The sequence below is a fragment of the Camelus dromedarius genome, chromosome 8 (genome assembly GCF_036321535.1).
Source record: "Camelus dromedarius isolate mCamDro1 chromosome 8, mCamDro1.pat, whole genome shotgun sequence".
NCBI classification, from domain to species: Eukaryota; Metazoa; Chordata; class Mammalia; order Artiodactyla; family Camelidae; genus Camelus; species Camelus dromedarius.
Window position 1 is genome coordinate 65,596,551 of NC_087443.1, and position 13,356 is coordinate 65,609,906.

At 45.1% G+C, this 13,356-nt stretch overlaps 1 protein-coding gene and 1 long non-coding RNA gene across 2 annotated transcripts in view; one reads left to right on the forward strand and one right to left on the reverse strand.

Annotated features, from left to right (window-relative positions):
- Positions 1–13,356, forward strand: part of MXI1 (MAX interactor 1, dimerization protein) — a 77,444-nt gene that overhangs the window by 2,765 nt on the left and 61,323 nt on the right. The window lies entirely within an intron of this gene.
- On the reverse strand, positions 9,223–10,466 carry LOC135321838 (uncharacterized). Its single transcript, XR_010381983.1, has 3 exons — positions 10,272–10,466; positions 9,862–9,947; positions 9,223–9,453 (listed from the first exon to the last, which is right to left on the reverse strand). It is a non-coding gene; the product is annotated as an uncharacterized LOC135321838 (long non-coding RNA).

Here is a 13,356-nt window from a genome sequence, read left to right on the forward strand (position 1 = left end):
CCCGAGAGCGTGGGGCGCCGTGCCGTGCTCCGTTGGACTGCGAGGACCCTGCTCTAGGCCCTCGCCCCCTTCCCAACAGCTCCCGCAGGCAAGGGTGACCTCCAACAAACTAAGGGCTACCATCCACCGGGCCCTCTATTATCTCCCCTGCAAACAGGAGCGGCCCACGGGGGCCACTTTATTTTCCTCACTCTCGCTTCCCCCTCTCCTCCCGGTCTGGGTCTCCCGGTACGGAAAACAGTGGGTCCTACGTCTGCCTTGTTTTATTGGGGGCTTTTCTCCGCGCTGGCGGCGCTCGCCGTTGTTTTCTGCTCGCTGCACACAATGCCCGCGCGTCACGGCAGTCCGCGTGTGCACCGCAATAACGCGAGTCGGGGGGCGGGTCGTGCGTGCGCCGATCTCGGGCACTGCGGGTTGCTCCGCGCGCGCGGGGCTTGTTTTGCTTCAGAGCCCCGCTTTCCGAAACGCTTACATCATTCGGTTGTTGGGGGAGGGAGGGGAATCGAGGCGTTCCGATAGGATTCCAGCATCTCAGGTCCCTGGTTTTTGGAAGGAAGCAGGGACCCTAGCTTTTAAATTATTTTTATGATGGGGGCGGGCTCAAGTTTTGTTTGTTTTGCAGGGTTTTGTTTTTGTTTTTGCTTTTGTTTTTAGGTCACTACTGTAAAGGGCATTACTGGCCGGCTCAGGTGCACAACCTCCCCGCCTTCATTTCAGCCAGTTCTCCTGTAATCACTTGATCTCAGTTTCTCCGCCTCCTCCTCTTCCCCCTCCCAGCTAGAGACACATGGTTTCCACATGGAGACAAACTTCTTTCCTCTGACTGGACTTGACCTAGCTGCGTAGCTCAGCCAATCGGCAGCTTTAGCTTCCTCTGACGTCACGCGTTGCTGAGGCTTGAGACTGAGGGGTGGAACCAGGAGGCCGGCCAGAAAATCTCTGGGAGCTGTAGTGCGGCCAGCTGGTACAATTTCTTCTTAAAGGGACGCTCTTCACCCCGGCGACGGGTGTTGAGCCTCAATTCTCCATTTCGGGTTCAGTGAGACACTTTCTAAATGCACCGATAGACCCTGTTCATGAGTTCACACGTTCTTTTTTTTTTTTTTTTTTTACTGTTTGCAAAGTACTTACTTGGCAGGAGCTTGCCTTATTTTCCACTGTCACCAGAACTGCTTTTCATTGCCTAGTTGAGGTTTCCGTACTAGGAGTGTTCACCAAGTGTGTCCACAGTACGGAATTATTCCTAGTAGATATAATGCGTTTTCTTGTGGGAGAGGGTTCAAATTAAGTCACCCAGTATTGATTGTTTTGTGCAAGGCAAGGATTCCTTAGAATATGCAGGTACATTCTCCCGAAGTTCAAACTGATGTGAGTCCCTAAGAATCTCAAATCATAGGCCTCCAGAAATATTAATCATGGATACTGTGACCCTGTTATCACAAATTCAGAAATTATATATAAATAACCTCTGACATAATCACCTATATCCATTTGGGGTCCAGTGAAGAGGTAGCAATTTAGGACTGACTGATTATTAGAAAAAATATTTACTTCCTGTTTTGGAAAAGGTTAAAACTGAAAGGGAAGAAGAAAGAAATTCACAAAGGGGTGTGTTGGGCACAAAAGCTGTTCAGAAGGCAGGTGGAAGTTACTGTAATGGGTAAGGCCTAAAGGACAGAAATGGGCTTCCCAGTGTCTAGGGAAGGTGGCTTTGGGGCAATGCTTAAGATAGAGAAGAATGATGGAAGTAAATGGAAGTAGAAGCCATGTGTTGCCCTCTGGAGTGGATTACCTGGACTTGAGGATGAGGTGCTTTTCTAGGGGCACTGACAGGCCAAAAAGCAGCCTCTTCCTCCTGAGGGAGTAAGCTGCTGATGTGTGGTGTCATTTGGCCCCACCTTGCCTTCCTGACTTAATCTCCTCTGCTCCCGTCCAGCAGGTCCACCGGCAAGCAGACTTCACAGTCATGCCTCTGTGCTTGACTCAGACTCTTCCCTCTGTGTAGAATATGCCCATTCTCTTACTCCCCTGGGGTTATCTTTGTCTTACCCACCTTTCAATGCCTAGGTCAGTTCCCACCTCCTCCAGGAAGCCTCCCCTGACTATTTCTTAAATCAGCGTAGTTGACAGAATGAAAGCTTTACAGTTACCCAGAGCAAGGCCCAAATTCCTCCTTCACTGCTTACTGGCTATGTGATCTTGGGCACAAGTTACCTAACCTCTCAGATTCCATTTCTTTTTTTTTTTTTTTTTTTTGTAGAACGGGGATAACAATAGCATGAGCCTCCTGTCATTGCTGAACAACTAACCGAGATGCTCCATTTAAACATTTAAAGTACCTGGAATATAGTAGCTGCTCAATAAGTAGTCACTATTTTGAGCTTTAATAATCAGTACTATGCAATTTTCTACTTGCTTGCTTTGCATTAGCTTTCTCCTTAGAGGGAGATGATTAGCATCTTAAGGGAAAAGATCACCTACAGTACTTCAGTGTATGTACCATCACATATAGCATAACACTGGGCACACAGTAGACACCTTATATACATTATTTGATTGGTTGGATTTGTCACTTATTGGCTACGGCACAGTGATCAGGTTTGAAGGCCAGGAGACACATGACAGGCTTTCTGAAGACGTGATGGGCTTTCTGAAGACGTGGAGAAGAGCTGGAAATACCGATCTCTTCCAAGGAGGAAGGATGTCTCTCATAATCAACACAGATTGCCCTTGGGCTGTAAAGACCAGGGCCTGTAAGGAGATGGTAGGTCAGGTCTGGAGAACTGAAACTGCATACTGTCATCAGCTGTGACTCTGCAGATGGATCAGTTATGGGCTTAGAGAGCAGGGAACCAGGGCAATTTGTGCTAAAATTGAGGGCTTTCATGGCAACAAATGTTTATGCAGGTCACATTTCTGCATGGCAGCATTTTATGATTCATTCATTCATTCATCCTACAAATATGTATTGAGCATTTACTATGTGCAATTGCTTTTTTTTTTCTTGAAAACTCTGTGGGTTGATTTATGGTGGGAGTGGAGTGGGGTATTTGTTTTTGGTGGAGCTGTGTAAAGAGCATTCTTAAATCAGGCTTCTATTTCCTCTGCATTTTAAATTATGTTCCTCAGACTCAACTTTTTTTTCAGTTTTAAATATGATCTTGGCCCATTGGTAAATGTCAGAAGTAGACTTTTGAGGATACTGTTGTAGCTTTCAGAGTTCCAGAGCTCCAGGGTCTGGGTCCTCTGTGGAAAGGAACCAGGAAAAGCAGCTGGGCCTTAGGATGTTGGAGAGGCTGAAATGGGCCATTTCTGGTTTAGGGGGGAAAAGTTGCTCCACCAGGTCCAAGACAAAATAACAGCTGCTCACCTACCTTCCCTCTCTGACCAAAACACTCTCCCATTGACAGGGGATTTTCATTTGAGGATGGCTGGCAGAACTAAGGGAAATGAAGAGGGTACCAGCATGCAGCAGCAACAATTAATTGCACTACTACCATTTATTAAGCACTGGCTTAATACTGGCTACCGTTTATTAAGCACTAACTGTCTACCAAGTTGGGGTTAAACATGCATTATCTCCTTTAGTCTTCACAACTCCATGATGTCTACAATTTTATTACCTCCATTTTACAGAAGGGGTAACTGAGGAACAGGGAAGCTCAGTAACTTGCCCAGAGGTCACATGGTTAGTAACAGCAGAGTTGAGTTTTGAACCTAGGCCTCTGACTCCAGAATGAGCCTGTGGTCTTAACCATATAGGCGTGTATGCATTTTCCAGCCAAGGAATGAAGTCCAGACAGGTGAAATGACTTCTTCAAGGTCACCCAACAACCTGAAGCAGAGTGGTTATTTGAAACACTCTGTTGATTGTTCAAAGTCTTCCTGTACACACTCTGCTTAGAAAAGCTTTAGAAGTAAGGCTGGAGGCAGAATAACCAACCAGAAAGGGTTTTTTTCACCCCCCTTCGGAGTTGTTCAACTCTTCTGGCCCTAACTCAAGTCAAGGCTCCTAGGAAACACCACCCCCTCCTGCTGCCTTTCCCAAGTCTGTCCTCTGGACATATTAGAAGACTTGGGGCTGTTGCTATGGTACTGGGGCCAACAGCAGGTTTATCAAAAGCTGGGTCTTTTGCCTTTAAAAAAAAAAAAAAAAAAACCTGGCCCTGCAGAAACGAGTTGGCCACAAAGATTTGCATCCGTCATTGTGGCTTGTTCTGTTTTAGATCCCCCTGCCTCCCCACCCCACCCCCTCTTCCCTACTACCACCACTTTCTATAAATACATTTGGATAAATATTGATTTAAACTGGGTTTCTGGAGGAGAAGCACACGGTTGCCCTGGCCTGGTCCTCACTTAGATACCACCAGTATGCCAGGCCCGACATACCTAATCCCTGACAGCTCTGGCTTCCCAATGACCCGTTTTGGGGAGGTGAGTTGTGGTTTTGTGGCTTTTGAGTTAAAAAGGAGAGAGAGAATGAAAAAGAAGGGTAGAAAGCAACAACCCAGCAAGAAATGGGAATCTTCCTGCAGAATGAAGAAAGCCATTTTCAGCAGGCAGAAAAGGGGGGAAGTTTATTGCAGCCTGGCCTTCTGAACTAGTTCTCTTCCCTTTCCCATTCTTCCTTCCACTCCATTTTGGGTTTTGTTTTTAAAGGAGGCAGGTGGTTAGACAGAGCGAGGGCCCGAAGGAGCACCAGAGGTCACAGAGCATCCATCAACTTCACTATACAGATGGGGAGGCTGAGGCCCAGAGAGGGACAGTGGCTTGCCCAAGATGACACAGCAGAGGCAGAACCAGGTCCTTCTGGGCTATGTTCTCTCCTGCCTGTGAGAATGGGTCTCAGGCAGAGCCCCAAACTGGGCTTTTGTTTTACAGGTCAGATGCTCATAAAGTCAGCAATTCTCAACCCTAGTTTACTGATCCCAGGGTGTGTCTGGTTATTGCAGAGGTCATTGCAACATTCTCAATAGTCTTTCAAAGTGAAGCTAATTTGAATTTGCCATTTAGAAAAAATATTTTCTTTTACATTTAGGGTGGGGGGAGTGGGAGATGCCCAAAGGTGGTGACAGTGACAGGATGGCTACCCAGCCATAACTGAGAAGGTGGAATTCAAATCTTCCTGGAGGAGCCCCTCCTTCTGGGGGTGGAGGGTGGAGCTCTGAGCTCACAATGCAGAGAAGCTTCAGATCCACAGGGACAGACACCTGGTCTCTTCTGCTAAACTAAAGGGAAGTAATTGTCTCTGATATGATTGTCCCTGAGTGGCCTGGCTGGAGGTGTTAAAGGTGTCAGCAGCTGACTTGATCTCTCTGGCCAAAACTGATGGGCATTTGCCACCATCCTCCTGAGATGGAGGTTCCTTCTTTGCTTCCTCATCTTGGCAGAATGCTGTGCAGGGCCCCTTGCTTGTGAAATATTTTGAAAGTTCAGGTGACCCTTATTTTGAGCAATACATCTCCAGGAAATGTATGTACATAGGATCCCTTTTTCAAAAACTTAGATTAGAGAACCTCTCTTTAAAAGGCTCTTGTGGCAAGTACTTTTATAAAATGTGGAATTATGTTTTCTGCCAGGAATTCTCCCTAAGTTTGTTCTGTGAGTTCATTCATTCATCTGTTCATCAAACTGATATTTAAGGAGTACACACTGCTTTATGTCAGGCTCTGTGCTAGGACCTGGATGTACAGTCCCTGCCCTCATGGAGTTATATTCTCCATTCCAGTGCCAGGGTTTAGACATTCAGTTATTTTAAAGTAAGCCTCAAGAATGTGGGACTGCATCTGACTTGGCCTTTGATTCTAGCTATCATTACAGACAGAATGAAAATTTGTGTTGGGCTTCCAAAATAAGGAATAGTCCCTCCCCTCCCTGCATGGACCCTCCACCCCCAAGCCTGGTGTTTAAAATCCTTTGTGTTTCATGTTTATCCTTGTAATTTTTACAGATCTGGCGCTTTTTTTTTTTTTTAAAGCTGCCTGAGCTTAGGAAATCAAGTACCATGTAAGCAACCTTGTAAATAAACACATTCCACTCAGTTCTTTACAGATTGGGGCATTCTGCACTTGGAGGATTGTCCGTACCAGTGTTCCTACCAAGCCTGCTCTCCCATACAACATGCCCTTGGCCACATACCTCTAATAGCCAACTCCAATGTCTGCTAAGGAAATTTAAACACAGCAAAATTAGAAAGATAAACACAATGTCCTGTGGGAGAGAAAGATTGGGAAATTTAAACAAAAGCTAATAAAAGGGGATTTGGAGTACCTGCTATTTGAGATATTTTACTCTGTATCTTTATTCCATTAGCAAGGATACTTGAATAAAAATGATTTGGACTTTTAATACTGTTGTATAAAAATATTAAATGTTGTATTAATGGAGGGCATGCCCAGGGCTGCTCTGTTTCTGGCCATGGGTGGCAAGTGTGAGCTCACATGGCCTTTGTTTTTATTTCTGCAAGAGTCCAGAGCTACCTTATAAAGTCCCTGTGTTAGCTCCTTCTTACCTTCACCACACTTGACCACCTCTACCATATTTCTTGACTCCCAAGACCCTGAGTGTCTTGTATACAACTTTCTTTCGTTCTTTCCACCAGCTGGAAAATTTAGCTCAGTTCAACAAATAATTTCTAACACCAGTGAGGAGACACGCACTGTGCTTGGTGCTTCCAAAGTTCAGTATGTATGGTCTCCAGTTTTCGATCTATATTCCAGTGCAAATGATAGACAAATAGAGACCAATAAATAATACTTGTCTGTCTCCTGGGAGTCTGATAGTCTGTCCCCAGGGGGCCACTAACAAGAGCAATGTCATCTCTGTTTTCCAAAGGAATAGTGATAATGGTCCCTTTTACTGAGCTGTTACTGTGAGCCAACACAATGCTAAGTGCTTTATAGTAAATCCTCACAACCCTCCAACAGGAGGGTGCTATAATTATCCTCATTTTATAGATGAGGAAAGCCTTAGCAAGGCTCACTAACTTTCCCAAGGCCACCTACCAACAAAGAGTGGAGCTGAGACTTGAAACCAGGTTTTTCTTTCTTCCAAGGACACTTCAGGGCTCTGAGAGATGCGTCAGAGAGCAAGAGGCAAAAAATGGAATCTGGAATGTTTGACGTCCAGGCTGAGGGTCCCCTTGGGGATGCTTCCCTGGAGTGACTTCCTTTACTTGCCACTCATCCTAGGGCAGAGAGAGGGCAGCCAGAACCTTCCGGGGCTCTTTACACACTGACACTGAAGCCAGATAGGGCCCTTTTTCTGGGAGGCCATGGTCTAGGTGTTGCCACTTGCACTGGCAGTACCACCTTGCCCAGCACCCCCTGGGGAACTCACCTGACCAGTAGGGCTCCCTGCATGCTAGGGTGTCAGGGGTGTGAATCCACACCCTGTCAGGCTCTGCTAGGGTTCCTGAAGGTGCCTGAGCTGGTAGGGCAACTGGTCTGGCCTACGCTTGGCAAGTGTGGGCGGCACAGATGAGTTTAGGCCCTGGCTGCCACCTTCCCAGTGTGGGCCAGCTGGGTCCGGTCAAACAGCACAGGTCCAACCTCTTCCTCTCATCCATCGAGATCTAGGAAACAGGAGTGATCTTAACTATAACTGGGTTCATGTCATTTACTTGGTGAAAGCCCTTCAATAGTTTCTTTCCTTTCCTATCTCACTTAGAATAAAATCCAGATTCCCTGCACGGCCTTCACCCTTACTGTTTAGCGTGAGTGTGGTCTAAGATGGACAGCCTTGGTGTCTGTCTGCTGGGGAGCTTGGCAGAAAATGGGACACCCAGTTCCCTCCTACCCTGAGCTGCTGAATCAGAATCTGCATTTTACCACAATTCCGAGGTGATTGGTGTGTTCACTAAAGTTTGAAAGGTTGGTGGAAACAGCCCTCATGATTGCCCTGATCCCTCCACCCACCTAAACTTCCGCTCCATTTATTATCTATTCCTTATCCTACTCATCATAGTTTATCATCAGTCTGTCAGGCTAGAATTCAAGCACCTTGAGGATAGAGACCATAAGTAGTTTTGTTCATTATTCTGTCTTTAACATCTAGGTTAGTGTCCAGCACATAATGGATGCTTAAGGAGTATTTGTTGAATGAATGATGAGTTCTCGGCCTTTAACCTTCTGACCTAGTGTTTATCAACAAAGGAGCTGTGGTGAGATATTTCTTCTTGAGCAGATTAGTCCAGAATACTGCAGGATTTAACATCTGTGGTTCTCACTCACTAAATGTCAGGAGAACTCCCCAGTCATTGTGATGTTCAAGAAAGACACCTATACGTTTCCAAAGCGTCCTGGGTGGATGGTATTACTCCTGGTTGAGACAATTGCCCTAAACAATTTTGTTTGAACTTGTCTGATTGAACATACCCTCAAGTATGCTGTGGGGTCCAAGAGTTAAAAAAAATCCAGATTTGAATCTGTTTGCTACCTGTGTGACCTTGGGCAAATCACTTAACCTTTCCGGGCCTCATGTGTGAAACAGAACTCTTAAGAAGTGTGCTAAGGAGTAAATGAACTGACTGTACAAGTAGCACCATGCACGTAGTTGGCTCTCATGACATGGCAGCTAGTAGGCAAATGGAGGCATATTGTTCGAGGATCTCTGGAGAATCCCAGAATCCCAGAATAAGAATGCTGGAACGGGCAGAGATGGCAAGATCGCCAGTGGCTTTGGTCAGCAAGGGCCTGGTATTGTATTCTAAATAGTGCACCTGAGGCTGAGAACTCAGACATGAGGCAGCAGCGCTAGGTGTGTGATTTAGTGTCCAAGGCCTTGCTGGGCCTAACAGTGACCTCCACAAGTTTCTGCTGCCTGGAAGGGAGTGGTGATGCCAAGGGGTGGAGGCAGGGCAATTCTAGGCAGGTTCCTGGCAGAGGAGGGAGGGTTACCCAGGGCTGTGGCAAGAATGTGGGGCATCCTCTTCGCAGCAGGGGAAGGCCTCTGGCGATTTTTTTTTTTTTGAAGGTTTTAAATTAAGTTGCATCTATTTTTGAAAGAATAGATCATTGCATCCAAAACCTGATAAATACAACAAGAAATTACAGTATATTCTTGCTTTTGAATATAGGAGCAAACATTCTAAACAAAATAAACAAAATGTTAATCATGGAATGAACAGTGTTTCAAAAGGATAAGATACAATGGCTGACCAGGCTATATGCGAGAGATGGCCGAAAGTCACAAATCTACCAGTATAAATGATTATAACCACAAATTAAAGGAGAATAATACATGACTACAGCAACACATGATGAAATGTCATTTAAAAAAAAAGTATTCAGGAGGCATTCCTAATGAAGGAAACCACTTCCATACAACAAAGATCATTCACCTGTGATGGTCTTTTATTTAAAGTGGGGTGGCGAGGTTGGGCCCATGGCTTGTGGTCGCAACCAGCAGAAGAGTTGATTCTGATGCCAACCTTTCCTTAGGGAAGAATGAATCCTGAACAGAAAACAAAGGCAGGCTTTAGATCCCTTTGGAATGTAACTTGATCTTGATATTTAAAGGACTGGGCCCCCACAAATTTAAAAGACCAGAAAATGTATTCCACTCTATTTATCTGTTTATTTTTAAAAATGTGAATCAACCAGGAAAATAATTATGGAGATGGGTAGAGAGCCCTGGATGAGAGTGTAGGCCTGAGTCCTAACCCTTTCTCTATCAGTTTGATCAGCTGTGTGGCCTTAGGTAAGTTACCATACCTCTCTGAGCCTCAGTTTTCTCATCTGAAAAATGGAAGCTGGATTGACGAATAAGCTTAACGATACAAATTTCTATGAAGTAAACCCTGAAAGGTTTGCTTGGAGGAACATTCCCTTGGCGTGGCCCCAGCAAAATCCTCCTGAATACCTTATCAGTTGCACCCCCAATGGGGTGCTCCGGGGTAAGCAAGAGTCTTAGATGTGCATATTAATTGAGTCCTGCAATGCAGATTTCTTCTTGAGTCCAGGTTAATGCAAAAAAGAAGGAAAAGGACATTCGTGAGATTAACCCATCCATTATAATCACGGAAATAGGCTGCTGTTGTAAGGGCCATTTCATAAAATGTAAGAAGCCCTTTTCTAAGGGGGAAGAGACAGGCCAGGATGGAAGTCAAGTGCAGCTGTTTGAGCCTCTGCCAGTGGCCTGATCTCACCAGAAAACTGAAGTTAAAAAACAACAAACTTCCAGATTCAGCGATCTCAGATTAACACTGCCTCCCCCTGCTGTTTCCTCCCACCCGTGTGTCCTTTCTTTCCTTTTCTCCCCAGCTCAGGCACCTGGGTGGCTTGGTGCTTTTCCGTGTGGTTGGGATGTCAGTCAGCAGCCCTGGCGACTGGAGCCCTGGGAGACGGCAGCTACCTCTCGGGTTTAGCATTACGTCATCCTTTCTAGACCCAAATTTATCTCGGCTGCACACAGACCCGCAGCTCTGAGCTGCCGCGACTCGAGGAGAGCTTACGCATGAAGTTAGGCAAGGCTGACTCACCCGGCAGAGGGAAAGGGTTTCTGCTGCTCTTCACGTTTCTGGGCTCCAAAGGGAGATGCGAGGCGGAAGCTGCGGTTGTCATTTTGGGGTGGGGGATGGAAAAATGTGTAACAGTTCTGCTTCTTATTTAAGAGCTCGGGACTCATCCTCCCCTGTCCTCAACCTTGATTATTTGAAGACCCCCCCACACCCCCATTCTTAAAAATAATTGTGGAAAACAGTGCCCTGCACAGTAAGCACTTTGCAGTTTCAGGGAAGTTCTCTTAAGCACCAGGTGTCACCAACCGAGTGACTTTGGGTTTGTACCTTAACCTCATGGCCCCTTCCCCTCCTTTCATCTTTCCTGTCTGCAGAAACGATGTAACACAGACCAGCCGCCTCCATTGTTCATGAATCTGCAATAAATCATTTGGAAATTTACACTGAGTAAACTGTGCAGGGAAAGGACCCCTAAGAATGGAGAGCTTTTGCCTGCTTCCTCCGCAAAGCAGGTCGCCCCCATCTGGGCTGTTTGTTATAGGCCTGGGATACTCTGGAGGACTTTTTCCATCTTCAAATGAGACTCCCCTGAGAGAGATACTTTAGGGAGAAGACAGAACCAGAGACTGTGGTAAGATTCCAGGTTCTTTTGTCAGTAAACTTCGGAAACCTTGCTTTTCCTCAGTTTCCCCATCTGCATTTGTAGTGTAGATTGGATTTACCTGAATAAAAGGAAAGTCATGGTTGCCTCTGGGCTCCCAGGCTGGGCTGGTGCTGAGGGATGGTTTGTGTGTAGCATCACTCTCCCAAGGCTAGAGCCCCAAGTTTTGTGCTGTGGGAGGCCCGTATGGCCAATGTCCAAACAAGAACTCCCGGAGTCAGATGGAGCAGGGAGAAGGAAGTGGCACCTTTAACCACTGTTAGAAAAGGCTGGCTCTTCCTGTACAGAAACTAGTCCTTAACATTGCCAACCAACACAATCACCTCTTCTCTTTTCCAACATATGCATGTGGCCTTTCAGTGATTCTTGTGCTATTTTCCATCTCCTTGTCTCCCTCTTGGGCATGGCTTTAAAAGAAGGGTTAGGAAACAAACTTATGTTTACCAGTGGAGGAAGAGGGTGAGAAGGGATAAATTGGGAGTTTGAGATTTGCAGATACTAGCTACTATATATAAAATAGATGAACAATAAATTTATACTGTGTAGCACAGGGAACTATTTTCAGTATCTTGTAGTAACTTATGATCAAAAAATATGAAAATGAATATATGTATGTTCCTATATGACTGAAGTATTATGCTGTACATCAGAAATTGGCACATTAAGCTGACTATACTTCAATAAAAATGTATTTTAAAAATAACCTTTAATGGAAAAAAAAAAAAAAAGAAGGGTTAGTTAATTCATCTGGAGGTCAATTGTGAAAGGCCAGGCATGTGCAACAAGCATCCTGGCTTCTCTAATACCCTGCTAGGGCTTATGATATATAGCTTAAACTCATCTTGGACCCAAGTGTATTTTCAGTTTGTGCTTTATTTCTTGATTGTGTGTCACATGGTTTACCTTCTATTGGGTAGACTTTTACTTGTCATATAACTACCTCTTTTAAGTTCCTGGGGTAACCCGTGATTTGGGATCTACAGTTTACAGGGGTTATTATGTAAGTGGTAGAAACTAACAATTTCTACCCTCGACTTACAAGATGTTCTGAGTAAATAGGTATTTTCTTTTAAACAATTCCATTTTGCCCCTACCCAACATGTCCCTTGCTGAATGTGGAGAATTGTTGTTACCAATACCAATGGGAAAGCCCAGATCTGAAGCAACCCAACCAACAGCTGAAAAAGCACAGTTCCTGTTTCAAAGCCTTTATAAAAAAATAAATAAATACACTCTCCTGTGGTTTGTGAACATCTCTCATTCTGGGTCTCCCTGTATTTGGTTCTCCATCTATTTGGTTCTTAAATGTGGTGCCAAGTTTAATATTTAAAAGGGCTGGAAGAATTTTGCAGCTTTTGACCTCATTGGAAATCTTGTTCACTTTGGGGAAAGAAAGTGGGGGGTGGGGAAGCATATTAAAATGCAGCATGAAGCCCATAACATTTTTGAGAGTAACATTTTCATCCTGAGATGGTATTTTCTGCAGTAGACACTGGAATGATCATAGGGAAGGGGAAATTCTCCCCTCACCAAGTTTTTTGTTATTTTGTGTGTCCACCAGCAGGTTAAAGCCATCAGGGTGGGAAAAAGTTATGGATGTTTACAGAAGCTTGCTCCTGGAGCATTTAACAGTTACAACCCTCTTGCCCTTCCTCACTCTAGACCAGGGATTCTCAATCAGGGGATTTTGTGCCCCAAGAGACATTTGGCATTGTCTGGAGACGTTTTTGGTTGTCATACCTGAGTTGGTGGTGTGCTACTGGCGTCTAGTGGGTAGAGGCCAGGTATCCTGCTGAATATCCTACAATGCACAGGTCTCCCTCCATCCCCCACCCCCAACAAGGAATTATTCACCCGAAATGTCAGTTATGCTGAGACTGAGAAACTCTGGTCTAGACTTTAAGGACTTGTTAGATTGGGTACCTGGAAAGGCAATGGCGGTGAGAGCATCCATTGGCAGTCTTGTAATGTGGTCCTGCTCTCTTTAGCCTTTGCCTTCAGTTCCCTCTGTATGGAGAAGAACATGAAAGGAAACAATCATCATAGCTTCCATTTATGGAGTGCCATGTACTAACTGCTGGAATTATTTCATTAAATCTTCGCAATAAGCCCTATGGACTTTACACTCCTTGGGAGCAGGGTCCATGTCTGTTTCTCTCATTATTGTACACATTATGTCTAGTACAATACCTGGCAGACAGCAGGCTTTCCATGTTTGGATACCTGGAGTAATTAT